The following is a 17,750-nucleotide window of genomic DNA, read 5'->3' on the forward strand; positions in this document are numbered from 1 at the left end:
GGCACAAGACCATCCACATGGGAGTCAAGACAGGCCAGGTCACCTCAGGTGCTATGGAGATACCCACTGATATGGAAAACAAAGGCAGAAGAAAATGACTGATAAAATTAAATTTCCTTATAACCTGCAGCCCATTGGCAAATACTTGAGGCAGACAGAGTGTAACATTTCTCCAGGAACTCCCTACTGTCTTAATGTTAATGCTTTGCTAAGGGAAAAGGAACTTTAGCTTGACAATAGCTAGGGTATCCTGTGAGTCTTCTTTAGCATATCAAATTTCCTTTGGAAACTTCCTTGACTTTACCTCCCCCAACTCCCAAGTATATAATCGGTCTCTCCTCATGTTTCCAGGGCAGCTCTTTCTGCCCTGGGGTCCTGTCCCTGTGCTTTAATAATATCACCTCTTTTGCACCAAAGATGTCTCAAAAATCTTTCTTGGCCGTCATCTCTAGACTCCCACCATTCCAAAATCCTATCACTCCCCATGGTCTCCTAGCCTCCTGAGCATCCCTAGCTGAGCAGAGCTGGTGGGGGAGGGGGAGATGTGGATGCTGGAGGCAGAGAAGCCACAGGAGCCTCAGGAGCCACGGGAGCCAAGGGTGACCAGGACTGCCTCTGGAAAGTGCATCCAGGAGAAGCACGCCTGTGATTTGCTTGGCAAGACCCCTGCGACGTCTCCCACCTGAGCATAGACTAGCTGTGGCTTCAGACGAGGAGGCTTACCCGTGTCCAAGTGCCAACAGCGCTGCAAGTGCAAGGACCACAGGAGCTACCATGTGCAGACAAGCTACAGGACAGTACGGCAGAATGCACAAGCCCTGTAGCTTGTGGAGGGAGAGCTTCTTCCACTGTGGGAAAGCTTCTTCCTCAGGATCATCTCAACAGTCATGTCCCACAAGTGCCTTCCACAGACGACCCTTCACATGTGGCCCACGTGAGGCAGCTTTTGCCCAAAGGATCCACTGCGGACGCACACAGTGCCACTGGAGAAGAAGGTGCCATGTCGTGCGTGGTAAGATGTTGAGCTCAGTTTCTATTTCGGCCCAAGGTGCACTGCCAGGACTCTCACCATGTCTGTGAGGTATGCAACCATGGTACTGGTGAGATCTGTCCTAGGGCAGCAGTGAGGATGGTGGTGGCACACCTCTCCCCAGCTGGGGGCTCCCTCTCAGCCCAAGAGGGTGCCCTTGCTCTCAGAACTTCCTTCCCAGCCCTGGTGAGCTACCATTTGGAGGCAGGGATAGGAAAGTGAAGGAAAGTCCCTTGGAATCATCTCCTCCTCCCCTCTCTCTTCCCACCACCTCCTCTCTCTTCCTCCACCAACCAAAGAGACTCCAGAAGGAAAGGAGAAAGAGATCTTCCTTAGGGGAATTTTCCTAGGTTTTTATTTGTCTCTCCTGCTCCTCTCTCCTCCCTATCATACCTGACCCCACACACACCTGCCCCCTCAGTTGTGTTGAAGTCCCCAGGACAGTGGGCAGGGGTGGTGGAGGACAGGAGTGACCACTGTCCTCACTCCCCTCCTCCCCATACCTTCCCCCTGCTCTGCTCTTTGAGGGATGTGTGACCTTCTCCTTGATGGTCCCTACTCTTCCCCTTCTACTCCCACTACTGTGTGCTGCCTCTCCCTGGAGAGTTAGTACTTATATGTTTCAGGGGGAAGGAAGAGAGGAAGGAGGAGAATCAAGGTTCTGTCCCAGAGACAGGAAAATGTGAGACTGGAAAAGGAGCAAAAGCAGGGAATGCAAAGGTAGTACCTTCATAAGATGGGGTTGTTTGGGTCAGGACCTAAACATCATTATACTAGAATAACTATCAGGGTAAATAAAGTCAGGGGGAGCAAAAGAAGGAGCACTAGGACCAGAGGCAGGACAAGATACAGAATTGTAGGCTACAGAGTAAACTGGGAAAGACCCAGGAACTATAGATGCTTCCTGGAAGTAGAGGGATACAGCTACAGACTCCCCATCCCTCTTGCTCCCCAGCTCCAGCCATGGCCCTTTCTTCTCATACCCCTCCCACAGGACAGAAGCTGTGGCCCTGCCATGTCATTGTGTTATTGTGTACCCTGCATGTTCCCCACCTTTCACTCCTTCCTTTTGTACAGAGCCTATTACAACATTTTAAGTTAAAAAAAAGAAGAAGAAGAAAGGAAAATAAGTGACCAAGACTGTGAGGGTTGGGGGAATCAGAGGATACAGAGTTAGGGGACATACGTCTCTCCTGGAGGAGGGGACAGAGTGTGGAGACCCGGAAGGTGGAGCCCATCCAGGTGATTTCACATGAAGTGTCTGAAACTTGAGGGGTGGGAGAAGGGAAGAGGTGAGGAGGCAGGGGCAGAGTCAGAGGCAGGGGAAGAGACTGGAAGAGACAGAGATAAGAGAAGCAAGGAAGAGAGATGGAAGGGAGGACAAGAGAAGGAACAGGGATGGAGAGGCAGCAAAAGGAGACATATGGGAGGAGATGTGTGAGGAGAAATTAAAAGGCACACAGGATGAAACTCACAAAGATGTGATGGGAAAAGAGACCCTCAGAGACTGAGGGAGGGAAGTAGGGAGGGAGACAGCCAGAAGGAAGAGCTGAGGGCGGACTCAGTCCCAGAAAATCAGAGACAACAAAGTACTTGCAGTCAGAGAGACAAACAGGCCCACAGACAGACAGATCTGCTTGACAGAGATGAAGGTGAAGGAGGTAAAGACAGGGGAGCAGGGTGGGGCAGGGGGGAGGAAGAGAGAGAGAAGGAGGTAAGTGTGGAGCAGGAGAGGTTTCCAGGTCAGGGAGAAGGATATACATTTAGGATCTTCTTCCATCTCATCTGGTCCCTGCTGAGCCCAGTCTCCTCTCAGGTGCTACCAGGTGGTGGATGTGCCCAGAAAGTACATCTTCTTTCCATGAAGCTATTGCCATAGCTGCCCCATGCTCTTTCTTAGTGCAAACCCCAGATCCCAGAGACCCTACGTGGATATGAATACTGCCTCTCCTCCCCTTTCTCACAAAATCCTGCATTCAAAAGACACCTGAGCTCAGGCCTACATATTTCAGAGTTAATGCAGCCAATCATAACCAGAGGAAAGGGGATTGGAGGCCAAGGAGAAGCAGAAACAGAGGCTGGTGGGCAAGGGAAGCTGATAAGCTCTGGGGAAAGTGCTGGGGACCGACTGGTTAGGGATCACATGGAGAAGAGGGAGGAGAGGGTAAGGACAGGGACTATGTCTGCATTGGGAGCTAAACAAGCAACACGCAAAGAATAAGCAAAATAACATACTAGTGATTGTCCATTAATTTGGGATCAAGCATGCAGACACCTTCTTTTCAGTCACAATGAAGCCTCCAAGCAGCTCTTCACTATAGGGCCTCCACAAATATACATATAAAATTCCCAAAAGAAGAAACAAGGCAGAAATAGAGACACTGAGGGGCACCTGGGTGGCTCAGTTGGTTAGGCATTCAACTTCGGCTCAGGTCATGATCTTGCAGTTTGTGAGTTCGAGCCCCGTGTCAGGCTCTGTGCTGACAGCTTGCTCAGAGCCTGGAGGCTGCTCTGGATTCTGTCTCCCTTTCTCTCTTCCCCTCCCGTGTTCATACTCTGTGTCTGTCTCTCTCCAAAATAAATAAACATTAAAAAAATTTTTTAAAGAAATAGAGACACTGAGGCCAGTATACATGCTTGAATCTAGGTTTTCAAGGAACAGTAAAGAAGCAACCAAATAAGTATGTGAAGACAGTATTTTTCCCAAACTTTCCTGGGGCTCTGCAAAGACTAGCTCCCCCAGCTCCTCTCAGGGCCAGGGGAGACCCTAAGAACCTTAACTCAAGCAATCTAAAGGGGAGTTGTTCTCTCAGTCTTGTTCCCTGCCAGCCACATTTGAAGGTCCCAGAGACCAGAAGTCTGGTTATAGCTAAAGCCCAATGAGTCTCCTAAGCAGCAGGAGGGAAGGTAGAAAGGGAACCTTCTAGAAAAGTCCTGCAGAGTTGGCCAGGGAGAAAACCCAGCAGGTCCATCCCACTCACATGGATGCTTAGCTTGATAAAGAAGTTTGATAAAGTTCGGGATGTTCAGGGCTTCCATGTAATTAAATCATGAACTGCATACTTACATTTCTTCTCCAACTCCTACCCTTTATCCATTTCTCCCCCACGGACACACATCTTTTATGAAGCACACTGAATCCGATCCTAGAAATCATCACAACTGTACACAGTTCTTTTGAATAAATTTCATTTATGAAAAAAAATTCATCCTCTATAACAAGCTACAGAGCAGGTATCAGTGCTACTATTTTATAGATGATGAAACTAAGACACAGAGAGGTTAAGTAACTTGCCTCAAGTCACAGAGCTGGTAAGGGAGGAGCAAAGAATCAAATGACTGCACTGTGGTGCCCCCTCCTGCAGGTTCTGCCCTGGGAAGCAGCCAGGCTTGGGCCTGTTGTGTGAGGGAGAAGTTACTCCCCAGAGGGCAAAAGACCTGCCTCCTGGGGCCCTTCTCAGCATGTTCTGACCAGGAGAGCATTGTCAAGTTTAGGCCTTATCTGGGAAGTGGGGAAGTCACACCTTACCCTCTGAAGATGAAAGTCTAAACCAGATCATGGATCGAAGATCTGTGAGCTTTAAAACATAGAATTCAAGCCATGGAAATGGTGGGTGAAGGGGATAGTCAAGTTAACATTGCCAAAGCCTTCAGTCTTCCCATTACCTTCCCCACACTTATCCCTGTCTCCCTCTCCCTCTTTTGGTCTCCTGACCCCACGGGCCTCTTCCCCACCTGTCTAGGCCCTGGCAGCTGTCTCCCCACAAGCCATGGATCACTAGCCTATGCAGTCCAGGCTCAGTCATCCTCACAGCATATGAAGTCACCTCAGGGCACAGAGTCAGCCTTCTTGTCCACCCAGGCCAGGGTCACTGTGAAGCTTCAGCCATGGCACATTTTGCATTGCTGCCCCCAAATGTCCAGCACCACTGCCACGCCATCACATCCCACCCTTGGAGAGGTAGCTCTCCAGGTCATTTCAGCCCAAGTTCCCTGACCCTCTCTCGGGCAGTCACAGCTTCCTCCATACTTCTGCCTCCCTAACACACATTTCCCAACATGCACACAAGCACACCTACACAATTCTGCCTCAGTAGACAATCAGATTTCCTACTCCAACATTATGCACTTACTGAGAGCTCTGACTTATCTGACTCTCTCCTCTCCATTTTCCAGCTCCTTGCTAACTAAATGAGTATCGTTCTACTTATCTCCTAGGGCACCTTCTAGACTTCTGGGCTTTCCTCCATCTTCCCTCCTTTGCATCATCCATCATCTAAGTCATGGAGCCTGTCCAGTTGCCCTTGACCAACTCATCTCACAAAAATTTGAAAGAGAGCACCCAGAATGCTGTACCTCCCTGTGTTAGGTCTCAGCCTCATCTCACCAGCTGCCAGGAGCTCTTGCAGGACAGGGCCCCTGCTCCTTCCTCTGGGTCTCCCCTGTGTGCCCAGCACACATAGAGGGTAGAGTGTGTGACTCACTGATTCTGCTCCCTTGGAGAAAGAGGGAACTAAGAAACCCAAGCAGGGTCATCATCTGAGCCTACACTGGCCTGAGAGGTGTAGTGTCAGGGAAGCAGACAACTGGAGGGAATCCATCTCTAGTGGGGCAGTGCTTTCCTTTAGAGATCCCAGGGCACCTGTGTGTGCACGCACACACACACATGCGCATACACACCTGACATCCACAGATGGGAGAAGAGAATGTGTATGTGAAACTCTAGGAGTCCAGGTCCTGTATGGAGGTGAGAGTGTTTCAGGAGCTAGACTTCCAGACCCTCTGCAGCCCCAGAAGACACAGGCCCATGACTGCAGGGACAGAGGGCAGCCAGTCCTGCCACCGCACGATGAATGCAGGCTGGAATTTGGGCAGCCTCCATTCTCCTAGGTTTGATTTGTTCTATTCAGGGTACAATTCACATTGTTTCCTGTGTTCTGTGTTTCAGTCCCATTCTCATCCTCCCTTCTTGTCCACACTCACAAGCATTTCCTGCGTTCAGAGCTTAGAGCACTTATTAGGCTAAATCATATGAAATTCCTGATATTCAATTGGTTTTGGCTTATACTATCTATTACTTTGGTTCTTCTCTCTTCTAAGCATCTTTCTGGACTCCAGCCTAAGGAGACAGGGAAGCAGATTGAGTAAGGGCAAATAAAAGCTATTATGCATTGACAGCATACTATGTGCCCTTACCACAGTGCTAATTCTTACTACAGTCCCATGAATTATTCCCTGCAGCCCCTGCAATTATTTCTTACCGTTTACACGTGAGTGAGTCCAGGTGAAGAGGCTACATGGAGAGGAACAGGGCTGGGATTCCAGCTCAGCCCAAGACCTCCTGCTTCACCACTGCCCCACACAAACAGGAGAGTCCTGGCAGAGACTGGGAGCCAGAGGCAATGGCTGCAGCTTCACAACAGGAAGGGGGAGAAGGAAACAGGCCAAACTGGAACTCTGGAGGGGCCAGAAAGGCCCCCATGGAAGGGGGTTGGAAGCTCAGCAACCACACCCAAAACCCACCTAGAGAAGGGTCAGTCTGAAAAATAACCCAGGCAGAAACAGACAGAAGGCCTAGACAGGAAATGGGAGGTGGCAGCTGCCTGGGACAGAGCAAGGGAGGGCAGAAGGAAGAAATGCAGTGGGAGGCCTGTGTAGACAGAGCAGAAATGCTATGATGCTGAGGAACAGGGCTATAGGTCCAGGGCATCAGGGAGGGAGCAATAGCGGTTACATGGGGAGGAAAGATAAAGTCCAGGCAAAAGGACAAAAAGCAGGAAGGAGGGAGATACCCTGTGGAACAGATGTGGGATTGAGGCAAATAGAGGAACCCAGGGTTAGAGGCAGTGCTCAGTGAGGGAGTAAGAGTCAGCCTCAAAGAGGGCAGGGGTGGGTGGACAGGGTGGTGGGATTGGGGAAGGATTTAAGCAGGGACAACACACACACACACACACACACACACACACACACACACAAACAGGCCCTTCCAAGGCAAAAGGAGCAATTGTCTGGTCATTTGCTCCAAGGTCCCAGTAAGCATACCCACCCCACCCCCCAAATCCTAGCAGGATTTTGGAAGTGATGAAGGCAGGACCACAGGGATTGGAGAAGGGGAGGGGAGAAGGATGTCATGAGCCATTGTGTATGTGTCCTTCTGTGCCTGGTAGTGCTGTGCCCTATCAGGCACCCACATCCCTGGCTCTTTCACTTGACTATATAAACAGGGTTATTTGCTTAATGTCTCTAAGCCTCAGTCCTCATCTACAAGGAACCTTACCTGACTTTCCTTACTGGATTAACATAAGAATTTGATAAGATACAAACAAACTATCATGCATTCCTGGTGGAAGTGTAACTGGGACCACCATCCTGAAGCACAGTCTTAGTGGAATTAAGAATGCACGCACCCTCTCAGCCCACAATCCCTCTCTGAGGTAAATACCCCAAGGAAACTCTCTCCTTAGTCCATAAGGAGGTCCATATGAGTATGTTCATTACAGGACTGTTTGTGGTGGGAGGAAGTCGGAAGCTAGGCCAGCATCTGTTACTAGAGGCATATATAAGTAAAATGTGTTGTATGTACACAGTGAAATATTACACAGCAGCCAGAAATAATACAGCAGATTTATAGAAAGCAACTTGGGTAGATCTCACAAACAATATTAGGGAGGAAAAACAAAAGCAAGATGAGGGGTATAACACAATGCTATTTATGTACATTTTTAAAACAGCCAAAATATGCTGCATATTTGTCAAGGCTACACACATATATCTGTTAAAAATGTCATGTCATTCCTCTGCTTAAAACCTTCCACCGGTTTCCTTTTTTAAATTAATTAATATTTTTTAACTTACATTCTAGTTAGCATACAGTGCAACAGTGATTTCAGAAGTAGATTCCTTAATGCCCCTTACCCATTTAGCCCTTTCCCCCTCCCACAACCCCTCCAGCAACCCTCTGTTTGTTCTCCATATTTAAGAGTTTCTTATATTTTGTCCCCCTCCCTGTTTTTATATGATTTTTCCTTCCCTTACCTTATGTTCAACTGTTCTGTGTCATAAAGTCCTCATATGAGTGAAGTCATATGATATTTGTCTTTCTCTGACTGTCTAATTTTGCTTAGCTTAGTACCCTCTAGTTTCATCCACGTAGTTGCAAGTGGCAAGATTTCATTATTTTTGATTGCCAAGTAATACTCCATTGTACATATATATACCACATCTTCTTTATCCATTCATACATCAATGGACATTTGGGCTCTTTCCATACTTTGGCTATTGTTGATAGTGCTGCTATAAACATTGGGGTGCATATGTCCCTTTGAAACAGCATACCTGTATCCCTTGGATAAATACCTAGTAGTGCAATTGCTGGATCTCTTTTGCACTGCTGGTGGAAATCCACTGGTTTCCTTTTGATTCAGAGTAGAAGCCAAAGTTCGCATTTACAATGGCCTACAAAGTCCTACAGTATTGGTCACTGACCCAGCTACCTCTCAGCCTCTGTTTCTCTGTCTTCTCACTCATCATTCTCTAGCCACTGGTCTCCTAACCATTCTGACTTCCTAAAATACCAGGCAAGACTCTACCTCAGGGTCTTCGTACTTGCTGTCCCCTATAACTGCACCACCTTTACCCCAGATAACCAAGTAGTTGCTCCTTTCCCCACATTTGGTGTAATAGCACATTAATAGCAAGACCTACCTTATTCACCCCATATAGATCTGCAGTCTGCTCCTAATCACCCACAACATAACTTATACCCATGCCCCTTTTTTTATCCCTATCATGACTATGTCTGCTTTCAAACCACAGGTCATCCCACCTCCTATTTCCAGGAACTTTGCTTCAGGTTTTCTAAAGATGTAAACACAGACATTCAGCTCCTATTACCAACCTTGCTTCTGTTAAACCTCATTGCTTTTTTATAAAATTAGTTGCACAAATGACCAGTTTTTCACAATCTCAACTCTTGATTCCTTAATTAACGTAATTTTCCATTCTCCTCTTTCTGGGATGGCTCAAACAGAGAGTTCCACTTAGAAGCAAATTAAATGGCTTCTCTTAGTACCTTCCATGAGGGTATTCTAGGAGAGGAGAGGTGGTTAGGTGTGTGGTGTACATACAAGGGAGGCTGTATATTAGGCTAGAAAGTAAGAAACAGGAGGGGATTGCATTGTGGTCACTGTTTCTCTTTCTATGCAAACCTCTTCTGCTTGTAGCAGATTTATAGGGACTCCTCCAAGTAGCCCAGCATCTTAGCCATAAACTTCCCAGAAATAAAAGTCATTGATGTTCCCTTGAGAGGCAACAAAAAATAAATATCAGGGTTTGGTACAAACACACCAACCATGGCTGAGAGTGGAAGGCAGCCAGTTCCTGATAATTCACTGAACTCCTTTCTGATTTGTATACACGCACACACACACACACACACACACACACATCATACACAGGAGTCTATCAAATATGCTTATGTTTATAGACCACTGAGATAAATGTACCTCAGTCCTTGGTGTATATTTCCACTCAAATTCAAGCACATATGTCCAGAGAGTAGGACATATATGACTTTCAATGTTGTGCTTTGTGAATGTATATACCCATCGTCTCCCCCTTTCCAAAGTCCTGACTGCAGGGTGGGGCCCGGTGAGGGTGAATAAGAGAATGTCTGAGTAGAAGTTTGCATGTGTCACTAAGTGTTTCTCCAACTACACTCCACAAAACAAATAGAAATTTTTTTTTTATTTTTCAGTATTTGGAATTATCCACTATCTTTCAATTACCTCTATGCCATCAAGTTTCAGTGCTCATTTATCCCTTACTGAGTGTCTACTCAATACAGAATATAACTCAGGGATTAAAGGCACCAGCTTTGCTTAAACTTGGGACAAATCTTACCTTCACTATTCACTTTACACAAATGACTTAACCTCAATGAGACTTAGTTTCAATTTTTATAAAATGAGTATAACACTACTCAACTCATACACTTCTGTATTAAATAGGTGATTATGGGGGTTCATTGGTTGAGGATCTGACTTCAGCAAAGGTCATGATCTCACAATATTTGGGTTCAAGCCCCGCATCAGGCTCTGTACTGACAGCTCAGAGCCTGGAGCCTGCTTTGGATTCTGTGTCTCCATCTCTCTCTGCCTGTCTCTTGCTTGCTCTTGCTCGCTCTCTCTCAATCTCTCTCTCTGTAAAATACATAAACATTGGGGGAGGAGCGAAGATGGCGGAACCGCATGGAAGTTTTTTTGTGTCTCACATCCATGAAATTCTGCCAAATCAACACTAAACCATCCTGCATGCCTAGAAAACTGATCTGAGGATTAACACAACAATCTGCACAACTGGAACCACAGAATTCAGCAGGTGTGCAGCGCGAAGAGGTGAAGTGGGGGAGAGAAGCCGCCATGGGCAGGGAGCTGTTTTTGCTGTCAGCGAGAAGACAGAGTGGGGTGGGGGGGGATACAGGAAAAGCACCCCCCCTACAAGCAGCTGGAGAGAGAGTGGAAAGGTGGAAACAACCACAGGGACTGAACAAAAAAGGGAGAAAGGAGAATGGAGAGGGTTTAAATTCCATTAAGACTCTATAAACAGGGGCAGCGCAGAGTCTGAAACTCCGCAGCTCAATACCTGGTGGTGCTCTGGTGAGAAGGGCGAATCCCCAGGAGCAGAGTGAAGTCCAGGGTTTTCGGGCCACAAAGGGAGAGGAGGTTCCCCTGCTGGGAGGACATCTGGTAGAGTCTGTGACACCCCACAGGCAAAGGCCCCAGAAGATCCAGGAGAGAAACCACATTTGCTGGTGCTGGAACAAGGTCTTCAGGGGTGAAGCCAGCATCACAGTCTCGGACTTCAAGCTATACTGCAAAACTGTAATCATCAAGACAGTATGCTACTAGCACAAGAACAGACACTCAGATCAATGGAACAGAATAGAGAACCCAGAAATGAACCCACAAACGTATGGCCAACTAATCTTTCCTGCTTTCCACAAAGCAGGAAAGAATATCCAATGGAATAAAGATAGTCTCTTCAGCAAGTGGTGCTGGGAAACCTGGACCACTTTCTTACACCATACACAAAAATAAAATCAAAATGGATGAAAGACCTCGATGTAAGACAGGAAGCCATCAAAATCCTTGAGGAGAAAGCAGGCAAAAACCTCTTCGATCTTGCCCGCAGCAACTTCTCACTCAACACACCTCTGGAGGCAAGAGAAACAAAAGCAAAAATGAACCATTGGGACCTCATCAAAATAAAAAGCTTCTGCACAGCGAAAGAAACAATCAGCAAAACTAAAAGGCAACGAACAGAATGGGAGCAGATATTTGCAAATGACATAGTAGATAAAGGGTTAGTATCCAAAATCTACAAAGAACTTATCCAACTCAACACCCAAAAAACAAATAATCCAGGGAAGACATGGGCAAAAGACATGAATAGATACTTCTCCAAAGAAGACATCCAGATGGCCAACTGACACATGAAAAAATACTCAATATCACACATCATCAGGAAATACAAATCAAAACCACAATGAGATACCATCTGACACCTGTCAGAATGGCTAAGCTTAACAATTCAGGCAACAACAGATGTTAGCAAGGATGCAGAGAGAGAGGATCTCTTTTGCACAGCTGGTGAGAATGCAAACTGATGCAGCCACTCTGGAAAACAGTATGGAGGTTCCTCAAAAAATTAAAAATAGTACTACCCTATGACCTAGCAATTGCACTATTAGGTATTTATCCAAGGGCTACAGGTGTGCTGTTTCAAAGGGACACATGCCCCCCAATGTTTATAGCAGCACTATCAACAATAGCCAAAGTATGGAAAGAGCCCAAATGTCCATCGATGGATAAAGAAGAGGTGATATATATACACACACACACACACACACACACACACACACACACACAAACACACACAATGGAGTATTACTTGGCAATCAAAAAGAATGAAATCTTGCCATTTGCAACTATGTGGATGGAACTAGAGGGTATTATGCTAAGCAAAATTAGTCAGAGAAAGACAAATATCATATAACTTCACTCATATTAGCACTTTAAGACACAGAACAGATGAACACAAGAGAAGGGAAGCAAAAATAATATAAAAACAGGGAGGTGGAAAAACATAAGAGACTCTTAAATATGAAGAACAAAGAGAAGGTTACTGGACGGGGTGTGGGAGGCGGATGGGCTAAATGGGTAAGGGGAATTAAGGAATCTACTCCTGAAATCAGTGTTGCACTATGTGCTAACTGGTATATAAATTGAAAATATAAAATAAATAATAAATAAAGAATTAAACAAACATTAAAAATTGGTGATTACGACAAGTGTTTGGAACAAAATATAGGGTATAGTATTCAGTAAATGGTAGCTATTATTATCATCATCATTTGGGGGATATTGGAGATGTAAAGAAGTAATACATAAAAGAGGTGTTCTTTTCCCTTAGGAGGTTTTTAAATCTCATCAATGATACAAGATAAATACATGGAGAGAGGCACAACATGAAAACCTGAAACTGTTATTTGAGCCCTAACATGCATTTATTCTCCATAATCCAAGCCCTGTTTTAAAATTCTACCAGATTTAAAGCCTCTAATAAGATTTTCTCCTGTCATTCATCATTCCCATGAATCGCCACCTGATATACCCATCACATCCACACCAATCTTCCATTTCAGGAAATTAACTGGAGAGTTTCTGGAATAAAAAACATTTTGATAGCTCATTTTGTAAATTTCCTTGTTTCTGGGCAGGAGCCCATCTGAGGCATTCCGAACCCAAGTGAGACAACCATCCTTATGGCCAGAGGGCCTGCACCCTCCCATCTCCTCTAGTCATCCTCAAATCTCAGAAAATTCTACCTCATGCTCAATATCAATCATTTTTACTATAATATTGGCCTCTCTTTATCACCCATTCTGATTGAAGATGAAGTACACGAACCCTCAAACGCTGAAGAAAATTCTTCAATGCCCACCTGGTAACATTGTTTTATTGCCAATGCTCCAAGGTCCCCGGAAATATAGGTCTCTTTTATTTTAATATTGACCTATTAAAAATCACCAAAAGATCCCTTAAAAAGCATTAATTTGGTCCTTACCAGGGTATATATAACTCCTTATGCAATCGTCTGGTCTCTCCTTAAAGGTTTTGATAGATGAAAGTATCCCTAATTTATAGGACAGATAGTTAAGAACTCCTATTTCATCCCCAACCTCTATAGTTTCCTCATTTAGTATCATCATGTTATTACTCACTTGATTAAGACACAGTACAACCCCAAGGCGGGGCATGACTACTATGACCTCCCCAGTCCCTTTCAGGCCATCACATGAAGTAGGGGAAACAATTGGCAGCAGTCCTGACTCACACAATGCTTGCCCCGGGGGAGCCCCCAAGGACCAGGCAGACTCCAGCGTGGCCACAGCAGGCACTTTCCCAAAGTGGGTGGAGTGCGAAGCTTGGGGACAGGAGGGCAGCCAGGACACATACTTCTCTGTCTTTCCCAAATTCAATTTCCACAGCTTAAGACCCTCCTCTTGTGCTGTCAGTTCCAAAGTTTTCAGACCTTTATAAGTGCTCATCTGAGGCCAGACACCTATCATCCTTGATCTAAAGTCAGTGCTTCTCAAACCTGATCATACAGATCACTTGGGAGCCTGTTAAAAATGAATATTCTGAATCAGTAGGTCTTGGTTTGGGTCTAAGATTCTGCATTTCTTTTCTTTCTTTCTTTTTTTTTTTAATACAGGATTTGCACTCAACGCAGAGCCCAATACAGGGCTTGACCTCACAACCCTGAAATCAAAACCTGAGCTAAGAACAAGAGTAAGATGCTTAACTCACTCAGCCACCCAGGTGCCCCTAAGACTCTGCATTTCTAACAAGCTCCCAGGTGACACCCATGCTGCTGGTCCATGGACCACACTTTGAAGAGCAAGGATGTAGATGACTGGAGCAGGTGCTACAACTGTCTCCCAGGAAGAGTCTATCTGTCCACATCCTTCTGTCTTTCCTCCTTCTGTCACATCCTCCAGATGGCAATGAGAATTGTATTCCATTCCTTCCTGATTCAGGAATCTCACTCCATGACACAATCTACAATACAAATCTGGCTCACAAATTCCCTTCAAGTGTGAAAACACACATCCCTCACAATATTCTCATTCTTTCATGACTGTTAGAGGTCTGTATAGCCCAGATTACTGTCCCATTTCTTTTCCAACTCACCTGTCCCTCTTTTATTTACCAAAGTATCTCTTGATCAATGCCTCTTTCTCAGTTTCTACTCATACCTTCCTTCCAAAGGAATGATGTCTCAATCCTTGTCCAGTTAGTAATTCCTCCTACTTCAGTCTGTGTCTCTCCCCATTTGGAGTATACGTTCTCTCTTCCAAAAGAATCGTAGATGCTCTCACAAGGTTTTTGCACCAGGCCCTCAAAAAACATCTAAAGGAGTGGGTAAGTATATGGGTAATCCTGCCTCTAGCTGGCTTCCCTGGAATCACCTGCTACCTGTTGGGAAGATGAGAAATTCCACAAGTAAAAAAAAGTAGCTTCCAACCCCTCCCTCCCAGGGCAGATCCATACATAAATACAATAGAAAACCACTGGCCCTCTATACCAACCATAAAACTCTGACTGCCTCAAGAAAGATGCCTGTTGTGCCCAAGTTGGAATCAGTCTCATCTTCAGGGATTCCATGGAGTCAGCTGGTTGGGCCTTCTACAAATTTGCTACTTCACTCCCCTCCCCACAGCCCATGGGAATAGATGCAATAGGACCAAAGGAGGTCATGTCAGGCATTTTCCTGCCCAGGGCTGTATTTTCCCTGTTGCTCTTTGAATGAACACTGTTCTTACTGTTGGGTCTAGAGGAAGGAGAGAACCTACTCCTTGCCCTGAACAAGACTCCACTCTGATGGAACAGGACAGTCACCAGAACTCAGGCATAACCACACTAAGGCAAAAGCAGAAGTGCCTGGGTACAGTTCTAGTTGCTGGGTACAGATCCAGATACAGTTCTAGATATAGTTTGAATGGAGAGAAATGCTGTTTGTCAATTCTTTCAGAAGAATTCTCACAGAAGATAGTTAAAGGAATAACACAGTGCTAGCCTGAAAGGTAGAAGCATTTCTGTACCAAAGAGATATGGAAGGTTCAATTCAGTTTAACATAAATTTGTTAAATGCTCTTAATGTGCCTGGTCCCAGCTGGATGTTCTGGGGTGCTGAACAAGATACACTCCTTACCTATGATCTACAATCAAGAACAAAATGAAGAAAATAAAGACACTCAGATAACTTTGGTATCTTAATTTTTTTTAAATTTCAGCTTTATTGAGGTATAACTGATATATAAAGTTGTAAGATATTTCAAGTGTACATTGTGGTATTTTTATGGACATATTCATTGTGAAATGATTCACTATGATTTCCCCACTGTGAAAGGATTAACGTGGTACTTTAATCTAAGTGTTTCATTAAATGAAGATAAGTGTTCAAAGGGCACCTTTTGCTTCCCTCACTTCATCTTTACATACCGAAGGACATCAGTTGGTGCTTTGGTTTTCTATGTGAGGTCCCTGGAGCAGCAGCAGCAGCATTTAGGAGCTTGTTAGAAGTACAAGTTCTGGGTCCCACCCAAGCCTACTGAATTCCAAAACCTGGGGTGGGACCCAGCAGTGCTTTCACGGGCCCTCTAGGTGAGGTGACATACACTAAAATTTGAGCATCGCTGAGCAGAGTACTATTCCTGGCCTCTATCCACCCACCCTTCTCACTGTGACTTGATTAGTGAGTTGAAGAGACAGCACTGAGTATGCCCAGCTCAGCCCCAGTTTTTGTGGGTTTTCTTTCTGTATCCAGAACCAACCTGCCCAGAACACATGCATTCCAACCTGCTCATACAGGAGAAAATCTAATAAAATCAGACTCTCTCTAGTGGTGGAGGGTGGGGGATGTTCAGCACTACTTGCAATGAGGATTAAATCGAATTTAATGATGCAGGATTGGCAACCCAATTAGGCTGCAGATCTACAGCTGATAGTTTAATCATCTCTATGTCTTGATTATCAATTGGTTCCAAACATAGGCAGGGGAAATTGGAGTGTTACTTATTGTACCTCTACAGCTCCAACAATGGGTTGTAGTAAAAAGTGGGTTCAGATCACATGCAGTAGAGAGACATATTTAAGATAATAACAGGGCATAAGAACCAGAGGAAATCCTAGAATCTTTTAAGTAAAAAGAATGTTAGAAAGTATTGGTTGTGAACTCTCATGTTACATATAAATAAGCATAGCATTTAAGGCACTGACTGGCTTGCTCAAGGTCACATTGCCAATTAGTGGTAGAAACAAGACCAGAACATAGGACACCTGGCTCTCAGCTGTTCACTTTCTGAGCACTGGACCAAAACAGACAACCGTAGAGAAATTTTGAAGTCCAAAAATGCAGATATTGCCAAGTAGAAGAATTAACCCCAGGGATTTTCAGTATGGGTTCAAAGCCAAAGTGCTTTGTGCTCAGAGGAAAGCTCTGGCTCCAATCCACCTGTGCACGTTCTGTTGGCCCCTCTTACAGCCACGGCTCAAGTGACACGCCATGTTCAGTATGGTCTAAACACTGCTTCATTTTCCTTTGCTTTTCTTTGTGGTGTTCACTCTGTGTACAATCTCTCCCTGCTGTCCATGTGTGGCAAAATCCTATCTGTCCCTGGAGAGAGAGAACTCAAATGGCATTCCTCTACAAAGTCTTCTCTGATTTCACAGATCAACCCTCACCACTGTGTCAGCCACAGATGATCTTCCTCCACTCTGAATTCCTAAGACACTTTATTTGCATATTCCTTATAACAACACTTTCCACTTTGTGTTACAGCTATGCTTTACCTCTTATATTACAATATAAGCTCCTTAAAAGCAGGGGCTATATTTTATCTTTTTTTTTGTTTTTTTTTCTGGTTTCTTTTATTTATTGAAGTATAATTAATACAGTGTTGTTATATTACTCATATATACAATATAATAATTTAAAAATCTCACACATTTCTCCATGCTCATTAAGATATTAAGTATACTCTTAATTCCCTTTATCTAAATCACACATCCCTCTGGGGCACCTGGGTGGCTCTGTCAGTTAAGCATCCCACTTCGGCTCAGGTCATGATCTCGAAGTCAGTGAGTTCAAGTCCCACATCGGAAGCTCTGTGCTGACAGCTCAGAGCCTGGAGCCTGCTTCAGATTCTGTGTCTCTCTCTGCTCCTCCCCCACTCACACTCTGTCTCTCTCTGTCTCTGAAAAATTAATAAATGTTAAAAAAATTTTAAATCACCCATCTCTCTACCTATCTCCCCTTTGGCAACTACCTGTTTGTTCCCTGATTTAGGAATCTGGGACAGTTTTTGTTGTTGCTGTTTTGTGTGTGTGTGTGTGTTTTGTTTTTGCTTGTCTGCCTTTTCTCCTTTCTTTCTTTCTTTCTTTTTAATTTGTTTTATTTCTTAAATTCCTCATAAGAGCAAAAACATATGGCATTTGTCTTTCTCAGACCGACATATTTCAATTATCATTATACTCACCCAGTTCATCCATGTTGTTACAAATGCCAAGATTCCATTCTTCTCTATGGCTGAGTAATAGTCCATTATATATACATATGTACCACATTTTCTTTATCCATTCATCTACTGATGGAC

General features: G+C 44.8%; 1 pseudogene; it reads left to right on the forward strand.

Annotated features, from left to right (window-relative positions):
* The first annotated feature begins 542 nt into the window (after positions 1-542).
* Positions 543-1,220, forward strand: LOC109501907 (annotated as a pseudogene).
* The last annotated feature ends 16,530 nt before the right edge of the window (positions 1,221-17,750 follow it).

The sequence above is a fragment of the Felis catus genome, chromosome B4 (assembly GCF_018350175.1).
Source record: "Felis catus isolate Fca126 chromosome B4, F.catus_Fca126_mat1.0, whole genome shotgun sequence".
In the NCBI taxonomy this organism is placed as follows: domain Eukaryota; kingdom Metazoa; phylum Chordata; class Mammalia; order Carnivora; family Felidae; genus Felis; species Felis catus.